Raw genomic sequence first — 10,360 nt, 5'->3', positions numbered from 1 at the left:
TTCTCTTCTGATTCGTGCTCTTGACACTGATAATGTCTTCTCAATTGCTATTTCTGATTTTACATTGCTGGTAGAAAGAAATGGAATTGATATTTTAGAAATTTTATTGAGATATAATTTATATAAGATTCACTGTAGTTAAATATAAAATTCAATGAATTTTTTTTTTTTTTTTTTTGCGGTACGCGGGCCTCTCACTGTTGTGGTGTCTCCCGTTGCGGAGCACAGGCTCCGGACGCTCAGGCTCAGCAGCCATGGCCCACGGGCCCAGCCGCTCCGTGGCATGTGGGATCTTCCCGGACCGGGGCACGAACCCATGTCCCCTGCATCAGCAGGCAGACTCTCAACCACTGCGCCACCAGGGAAGCCCAATTCAATGAATTTTAATAAATATAGAAGTTGTATACCATCACCAAAATCTAATTTTTTTAATAGATCTTTATTGGAGTATAGTTGCTTCACAATACTGTGTTAGTTTCAGTTGTACACCAAAGTGAATCAGCCATATGCATACATATGTCCCCATATCCCCTCCCTCTTGAGCCTCCCTCCCATTCTCCCTATCCCACCCCTGTAGGTGGTCACAGCAAAGCACCGAGCTGATCTCCCTGTGCTATGCTGCTGCTTCCCACTAGCTAGCTATTTTACATTCGGTAGTGTATATATGTCGATGCTATTCTCACTTCACCCCAGCTTCCCCCTCCAACCCCGTGTCCACAAGTCCATTCTCTGTGTCTACACCTTTATTCCTGCCCTGCAACTAGCTGCATCAGTACCATTTTTTTTTTTTTAGCTTTTGTACAGCAAAGGAAACCATAAACAAGACAAAAAGACAACCCTCAGAATGGGAGAAAATATTTGCAAATGAAACAACAGACAAAGGATTAATCTCCAAAATCTAATTTTTAATGATGCTACCACAGCAAAGAGAAACCTTGGACCTATTTCCAGTCACTTCTCATTTCCACTCACAGCTTCAAACAAACACTAATTCACTGTATATTTTCCTTCTCTAGACACTTTATATACTTGCTGTTTTTGAGTGGCTTCTTTCACTTACCTTAATGTTTTTCAGGTTCTTTCATGCTACTTTATGTCTCCTTTGATTTTCCTTTTCTGGATATTTGGCTATTATGAATAAAGATACTATAAAACTTCTGGTAAAAGTCTCTAACTTGGATAGAAATTAATTTTTCAAATGCAGAATCCTGTACTAAATGTTTCTTTAACATTTTATTATCAGGCAAAGTTTTCCAAAGTTATTGTAACATTTTATATTTTCAGTAGCAATATGTGAGGCTTCCAGTTTCTCTACATCCTCAACAACATGTTTTATTATTACCATTATAGTGGGTATGAATTGGTATCTACTTGGTATTTTAACTTGCATTTTCCAAAAAACTAATGGACTTGAGCGTCTTTTCATGTTCTTCTTTCCCATTTGTATATCTTTTTTGAGTGAAAGGTCTATTAATGTCCATATTTAATTGAGTTATTTGTAGTCTTCCTATTTTCTCTTTCTTTTTCTTATTTGATTCTACAAAAATAGGTCCTATTCAATTTTGTGAGAAAATAGAGACTTAGAAATATTAAATTATTTGCCCAATGTGAGACTTAGTAAGTGGTAGAGCTCATTTTGGAATCCAGGGTATAAGGCTTCAGCATCTAAGTTCTTTTCTTTCACATCACTGTCCTCAAGCTAGTTACAGTGATCTTTTGATGGCATTTTACTTTAGAGGTTAGGATATACTGATTTTGCTATATAGACAATGTGAAATCATAGAGTCTGGGCTTGAGTACTTTGTTGATATTCACTTTTGAAGCTCAAAGTTTTTTAATTTGGTGAAGTCAAAATATTCTCTCTTCTTTTTTAGTGTGCTTTGGTATTGTTTATAAACAATCATTGCAAATGTCAGAGGAACAAAGATATGCAAGTATGTTTTCTTCCAAAAATTTTGGCATTTACACTTAAGTTTATGATCCTTTTTGAGTTGATTGTTATGAATTTAGGGTCTGCATTCACATTTTGCACGTGGACATCCAATTTTCCTAGCATCACATTTGGAAAAGACCACCATTCAGCAATAAATCGGCTTAACAATGTTGTTGAAATTCAACTGAATCAACATATATGGGTTTATTTCTAGATCTGAATTCATTCCATTGGCCTATATTTCTATCCTAATGCTAGTACCACACTCTCTAGATTACTATAGGCTTGTAGTACATTTTGAAACTGGAAAGTGTTTGTCTTCCCACTTTATTGTTCTTTTTTAAAAATTGTTTAGACTCTTCTCAGACCTCTGCATTGCCATATTAATTTTAGCATTAACTTGTCAATTTATGCAAAAAATTCAAATGGGATTTTGACAGTGATGGTTTGAATCTGTAGACCTGATTCTACTGACATTTTAACAATATTGAATCTCCTAATCTGTGAACATGGATTTGTATTCCATGGATTTATATTCCACTGTTTGGATGTAATTTTTTATATATAATTTCTAGTTAATGACATTTTTTCCTTTTCATTTATTTGGTGCTATGAATAATGCTGATACGACTTTTGTGTCCATGTTATTAGGTGAATGTAAGTTTTCATTTCTTTTGTGTAGTTTATTAATCCTGCTATTGCTGTATCCTATCAAAAATAATTATCAGAGGGACTTCCCTGGTGGCACAGTGGTTAAGAATTCCACCTGCCAATGCAGGGGACACGGGTTCGAGCCTTGGTCCAGGAAGATCCCACATGCCACGGAGCGCCTAAGCCTGTGCACCACAACTACTGGGCCTGCTCTCTGGAGCCCTCGAGCCACAACTACTGAGCCTGCGTGCCACAACTACTGAAGCCTGCGCACCTAGAGCCCACGCTTCACAACAAGAGAAGCAACCGCAATGAGAAGCCCGCGCACCGCAACGAAGAGTAGCCTCCGATCGCCGCAACTAGAGAAAGCCCGTGTGCAGCAATGAAGACCCAATGCAGCCAAAAATAAATATATTTTTAAATAAAAGAAATAATTATTAGAAACTGTCATACTGTTTTCCAAAGTAGCTGCAAAATTTTACATTCCCATCATCAATATATAAGGGTCCTTTGTGACTCCACATTTTGACTATGCTTATTATTTCCTGGAATTTTTTATTACAGCAATTCTTCAGGGAAAAAGTGTTCTACTCTTTTCATTTTAATTTGCATTTCATGTTAACTAATGGTTTTGGGCATCATTTCATGTGCTTTTGGTCATTCATATTTCTGCCTTTGTGAAATATCTCTTCAAATATTGGCCCATTTAAACAAATTGGTTATTTGTGTTCCATTTACTTCTTCAGTTGAAAATAGTCTTTATATATTCTGAACTCACTTTCGTTACCTGTTATGTGATTTGCCAATATTCTTCCAGTGTGTTTCTTGTCTTTGCCTTTCTTTAATGAAGACTTCTGTAGTGCAAAGTGTGCAATGCACACCTTGCATTGGTGTAGTACAATGGATACAATTGATGACACAATATTTAAAAATTTTAAACTAAAGTCCATAGTTTACATTAGGGTTCATACTTTGTGCTGTACAAATCCATGGATTTTGATAAATGCATACTGTTATTCACCTACCACTTCAGTGTCATACAGAATAGTTTCATGGCCTTAAAAATCCCCTACCTAGGGCTTCCCTTGTGGCGCAGTGGTTGAGAGTCCACCTGCCAATGCAGGGGACGCTGGTTCGTGCCCTGGTCCGGGAGGATCCCACGTGCCACGGAGCGGCTGGGCCTGTGAGCCATGGCCGCTGAGCCTGCGCGTCTGGAGCCTGTGCTCCACAATGGGAGAGGCCACAACAGTGAGAGGCCCGCGTACCGCAAAAAAAAAAAAAAAAAAAAAAAAAATCCCCTACCTAATCATCCACTCTCCCCACTCTAAAACCCCTAGCAAATACTAATCTTTTTACTGTCTCTATATTTTTACCTTTTCATTTTTTTTATTGTTGTAAGAGCACAACATGAGATCTACTCTCTTAACAAATAACTAAGTGCACAGTATTGTGTTCTTAACTATAGGCATTATGTTGCACAGCAGGAGTTGGACTCTTCAGCCAGTTATTCACTTACTACCTAAATTTAACACATCTTATGAAGTTTACCTATGGCTTACAAAATATTTGCTTACTTATTATTGATTCTTAACAAATCCTATGAGCTTCACCTGTATTTCATAAGCTACTTGCTTAGCTTATCTCTATGCTTAACACTTTATGAGTTTCATCTATCCCATTTGTTTTCTTGCCCTCTATAGCAGAACTGAATGTTCTCAAACAATACAGAAAACTCACATTGCCAATGTATTTACTTTCTACATTTTTTCCATGGGAAAATATTCAAGAGAGAAAGGAAATTTAACTCTAAAAATAGGGAAAAGGATGATAGTAACTCAATAGTATCATTAGGGTGTCAGTTTTCTTACATCTTCTTGGTCCACCGTCCTGATCAAGTGAGTTTTGTCTTTCTCATTTCAAGATGGATACTGCATTTCCAAACATTACATACATTTTCTAGGCAGGAATATGAAGAAAGAGGAGAAATAAAAAGTTGTTACCCATATCAGCATAGCAAATATTTTCCAAAACTTTTTCATCTTCTGCTTCATTAGTCAGGAAAGTCCATGCCAGACATTTTATTTGGTAGAGTGTCTATTCAAGCCTTTGCCCATTTTCTAATTGGATTGTTCATTGTCTCACTGTTATATTTAGAGAGTTCTTTATATATTATTTTTATTTTTTATTTTCACTTTTATAGAGATATAACTGACATAAAACATTGTGTAAGTTTGAGGTGCACAACGTGTTGATCTGATATATTTATATACTTGATGAGTCCTTTGAAAGATACGTGATTTTTCAAATATTCTTAGTAGTGTGTGGCTTGTCTTTTAGTCCTCTTAGCAGGGTATTTTGCAAATCAAAAAGAAAAAATTAATTTGGTCATGTCCATTCAAGTTATCTTTTGATCGTTTTATATTTAAGTCTGTAAAAATTTGGTGTTAATTTTTGTATAAGATGTGAGGTTTAGGTTGAGGTTCTTTTTTTTTTTTTTTTTTTTTTGCCTAAGGATGTCTATTCACTCACTGTTTGTTGGAAAGACTATCCTTCTTCCATTCAATTGCTGTTACACTTTGGGGAAAAATCAGTTGGACATATTTGTACGGGTCTATTTTTTGGTTCTCTCTTCTGTCCCATTGATCTATGTCTCTGTCAATATCACATGTAGCTATATAGCAATTCTTAAAATTGAGTAGTATGATTCTTCCAACTTTCTTCTTTTTTTCAAAATCATTTTAAGCTATTCTAGTTCATTTTATTTATTCAGTCGCAGGAAATATGTGGTTGTGGATTATTTATATTGCCATTACATAGCATTATATACATGTATAGACTACTCTTTCCTGGCTTTACCTAAAAGAACACACTAAGTGTATTAGAAAAGAGACTGAAAATATAATTTTATCTTTTTAAGAGTTTTAGAAATTCAGAGACAAAGTAGAATTTTATTATTGCATTTTCTTGCTTATCATATTACATATGAAGAAACAGACCTAATGATTGTGCTTATGAACCTGAGTTTTCTGGCTTTACCAGATGATCCACAATAATTAGTGTGCAACATCCATTACATTGTGTTGAAATACTGTGTTGTGTGAAAATATTTTTTTCAACATGGAAACACAAATAAAATGAAAATGAACATAAAGTCATTTAAAACTTTCATTAGCTTAAATGATTTGATTACCTTTTGGATCAATCTAATCTGATGCTAATTCTAGCATTTTATTGGCAGTAGGGATTACAGTGGAAATTCACTTTTGGAGTCAGAAGACCTATGTTTAAACCCAGTATCTGCCATTTACATAGCTCTATGATTTTAGGCATATCTTTTAACTTTTCAAATTCAGATTTCTCTTCTATACAAATGATATAATAACTCATAAAGTCAGAAATAATATGTAGGGTGTGTGTGTGTGTGTGTGTGTGTGTTGTTCATAAAAATGCTTGGCAAATAGTAAGACATATGTACTTACTGTTCTTTTGAAGAGTCATGTTCATGGGCCAATAAGTCCATAGAAAACCAAATGAAGGGCACATATGAGGGGAAAGTGGGTAGATATCCTTCTCTGGCACTGTCTCATCACTCAGAAGGTTTACAGCATCCCCTATGTCCCACTGCTTACTAGTGAAAGAAATCCAATGGAGTGGATACAGGGAAGATGAAGAATTGGACTGACTCATGGAGGCAACCAATATGCCATAGATTTCAAGCTGAATCTTTAGGAAGGAATAGGTCAAAAATTGTCATACACATATGAGTATCAATAAAACCAATCCCTGGGGTGGAAGGATATCTTTGCCAGGAATCACTGCCAAATTTCATGGTCCTGTCTTTTTATACCTGAATTTTCTGTCTGTTCCCCAACTTTATTCCTTGTACTTTGAGCACATTTTGCTTCCATTTATGTGCAGAGTTTTTCACCGGTTCATTGATTGTTTTGTATGTTTTCTTGCCATAAATGAAGCCTATACTTCTGCCCAGTGTTACTTTTGATCTCAATAATTATATTCTAACTGATACTGAAACACTCCTTCTGTTCTAATTATAACTCTCTCTTTCATTGCGGAGCAAATGATCATCCTAAAATAGTAAAAAAATGGTTATTATTTATTCAGGTTAAACACCTTATATGTAAGATCAGATTTAAATATCTGATATGTAGGCATTAGTACCCTCACTTTACAGATGAAGTAGAAACTCAGAAGTTTTAAATAACTTGTCTAAAGTCACACAACTAGTAAGTGGTAGACTCTAGATTTGAACCCATGTATATAGGACTTCAAAGCTTTTGCTTCTTATCCAGTACAGAATATGTAAAACTGCTGGCTAAATATTTGGCTTTGATATATGAATTTTCCAAAATACTAACTTGCAATTCTGATTCACTCTCTTTTACTTTTTCATTACAATTTATGTAATTTCTTTACTATTGATTGCAAAGTGTTTTTATAAGATTATTATACCTAGTTATTGATTTCAGCTTATGAGAAACTACTTATTATAATTTACTTGTTATTGCATTAAATAGATATATCATCATTTAATGGTAGTGGGCATATTTATCATTTGACCCCACAATAATATGGTAGATAGCTTCTAGTATGGAACCCAATGATCCTAGTTTCCTGGTACTCATACCCTTGTGTAACCCCCTCCTTTTGAGGATAGGTTGGACCTAGTGACTTCTAATGAATAGAATTATAATTATTAGAATATTTTATTCTAATGAATAGAATATGGCAAAAGTGATGGGATGTCACTTGTGTGATTAGGTTACAAAAGTGTGTGCCTTCCATCATGCTGGAACTTTTTTTTTTTTTTTTTTTTGCTGATACTCTCTCTCTTGCCCTCTCACTTGATGATAAAACAAGATTCCATATTGTGAGATACTCTAAAGAGAGGCCCATATGGCAAGGAAACAAGGGAAGCCTCCAGTTAATAGGTCATGAGGACTTAAGGCATCAATCCAACAGCCCACAAGGAACTGAATCCTGCCAACAACCACATGAATAAAGTAGGAAGCAGATTCTTCTCAGTTGAGGCTGTAGAGGAATGCAGCCTTGAGAGAAACCTAAAGTCAGAGGACCCAGTTAAATCCTGTTTGGATACCTGACTCACAGTAACTGTGAGATAAAAAATGTTGTTGGTTTAAGCCATTAACTTTTGGGGTAATTTGTTACATAGCAATAAATAACTTATACAAATAAGTTATCATGCTTTTTTAAACTGCGGTACTCTGGAGGCATGCTCTGGCCAGGACCCCATATCAAAGTGAAATGTGACCTTGAAGCAATTATCAAATAACTGAGGCTAAAGCTTCAAATAATCTTGGTAATTTAGAGGAAAATATAGGTTGGCTCAATCTTTTTTTGCTCTTAGTTTGTCAAGATTTGAACAGAGAAATGAAGAAAAAATTCATGTTTATCATTGAAGACAAAGAAAAATCATGTTATCACAGATTTATAAAACAGTGAAAAAACTTTCATTCTCACTTCAAGTCTTTGTCAAGAATGAGAACATACCCATGCTAAGATATTTACAGAGTGAAAATTGCGAGTTTCACACATCTCTCCACTCCAAAACAAATTTGTACACTCTATGGCCTATGAAAAGATAAGTATGGAGGGTTTCGGGTTTTTTTTTTGACTTTTCTTTTTTTTCAATGAGGATTTTCAAAATAGTGTATTAGCTTCCTAGGACAGCTGTAAGGAAGTACCATAGTCTTGGTGGCTTAAAACAACAGACATTTATTCTCTGTAAGTTCTGGAGTCTAGAAGTGTGAAATCAAGATTTTGGCAGGGCCTTACTTCCCATGAAGCCTCTGGGGGAAGACCCTTCCTTTTTACTTCCAGCTGCTGGTAGCCCCAGGTGTTCCTCAGCTTGTGGCAGGATTACCCCAATCTCTGCCTTACTCTTCAAATAGTTTTCTTCTCTTGTGCATCTGTGTTTTCAGATGGCATTCTCCTGTCTGTGCGTGTCTGAAATTTCCCTCTTGCAAGTACATATTGGATGAAGACTCACCCTAATGACCTCATCTTAACTTGATTACATCTGCAGAGACTATTTCCAAATAAGGTCATGTTCAAAGGTTTCTGGGGTTAGAACTTCAACAAATCTTTTGGGGAGATACAATTCAACCCATAGCAATTAGTATTTTTTTCCTTTGTCTTATAAGGTCTTTTTTTTTTTTTTTTAACATCTATTCCTGGCTTTTTTACAACATTCAACTTTTTCTATGCCAGTCAAACAAATTATACTTTGTCATCTCACTCCTTTCTGTAATGTAATTGTCTACTATCCTATTTTCCCTGCAATATTTTAATTGTCGTATGTTTCAAGAGATTATGGTCAGTGTTGTAGCAGAGTTTTCTTTATATAATCCAGTAAAATAACAGCTTTATTTCTCAAAGAAGCATTTAAAAATCTGTTAAATCAGAATATTTTTTTCCTTTGTTACACCTGATCTTAACACTCTGAAATTTATGTTAATTTTAGGGGTTCCCAGGTGTCATGAAATTCTCTATCATAAATTATTTTAATATAAAAGGTGGTTGTTAATATCAGCCAGATATTTTCCTGTCATCCACAAGTTGATTGATATTGTACACCTTCTAGAGGGTGAGAGAATAAAATATTACACCAACAAAGCAAATGATAAAAGTAATCTATGTGCATTCATCAGGTATATATTACTTACATACTGTGTTCTCTGAATTAATTAGAGGTGGCATTATTATTATTATTATTATTTTTTGCGGTACGCGGGCCTCTCACTGTTGTGGCCTCTTCCGTTGTGGAGCACAGGCTCCGGACGTGCAGGCCCAGCGGCCATGGCTCATGGGCCCAACCGTTCCGCGGCATGTGGGATCCTCCTGGACCGGGGCACGAACCCGTGTCCCCTGTATCCGCAGGCGGACTCTCACCCACTGTGCCACCAGGGAAGCCCTATTTTTAGTTTTTTAAGGAACCTCCATGTTGTTCTCCATAGTGGCTGTATCAATTTACATTCCCACCAACAGTGAAAGAAGGTTCCCTTTTCTCCACACCCTCTCCAGCATTTATTGTTTGTAGATTTTTTGATGATGGCCATTCTGACTGGTATGAAGTGATACCTCATTGTAGTTTTGATTTGCATTTCTCTGATAATTAGCGATACTGAACGTCTTTTCATGTGCTTCTTGGCCATCTGTATGTCTTCTTTGGAGAAATGTCTATTTAGGTCTTCTGCCCATTTTTGGATTGGGTTGTTTGTTTTTTTGATATTGAGCTGCATGAGCTGCTTGTAAATTTTGGAGATTAATTCTTTGTCAGTTGCTTCATTTGCAAATATTTTCTCCCATTCTGAGAGTTGTCTTTTCTTCTTGTTTATGGTTTCCTTTGCTGTGCAAAAGCTTTTAAGTTTTATTAGGTTCCATTTGTTTATTTTTGTTTTTATTTCCATTTCTCTAGGAGGTGGGTCAAAAAGGATCTTGCTGTGATTTATGTCATAGAGTGTTCTGCCTATGATTTCCTCTATGAGTTTGATAATCTCTGGCCTTACATTTAGGTGTCTAATCCATTTTGAGTTTATTTTTGTGTCTGGTGCTAAGGAGTGTTCTGATTTCACTCTTTTACATGTAGCTGTCCAGTTTTCCCAGGATCACTTATTGAAGAGGCTGTCTTTTCTCCATTGTATATTCTTGCCTCCTTTGTCATAGATTAGGTGACAGAGTCAGACAAATTTAGACTCCAATACTTGCTTTGCTACATGCTATTAATTCTTTTAAATA

Source organism: Globicephala melas, chromosome X, assembly GCF_963455315.2.
Source record: "Globicephala melas chromosome X, mGloMel1.2, whole genome shotgun sequence".
NCBI lineage: Eukaryota > Metazoa > Chordata > Mammalia > Artiodactyla > Delphinidae > Globicephala > Globicephala melas.
The sequence above is the reverse complement of the archived record's forward strand: the minus strand, read 5'-3'. Positions refer to the sequence as shown.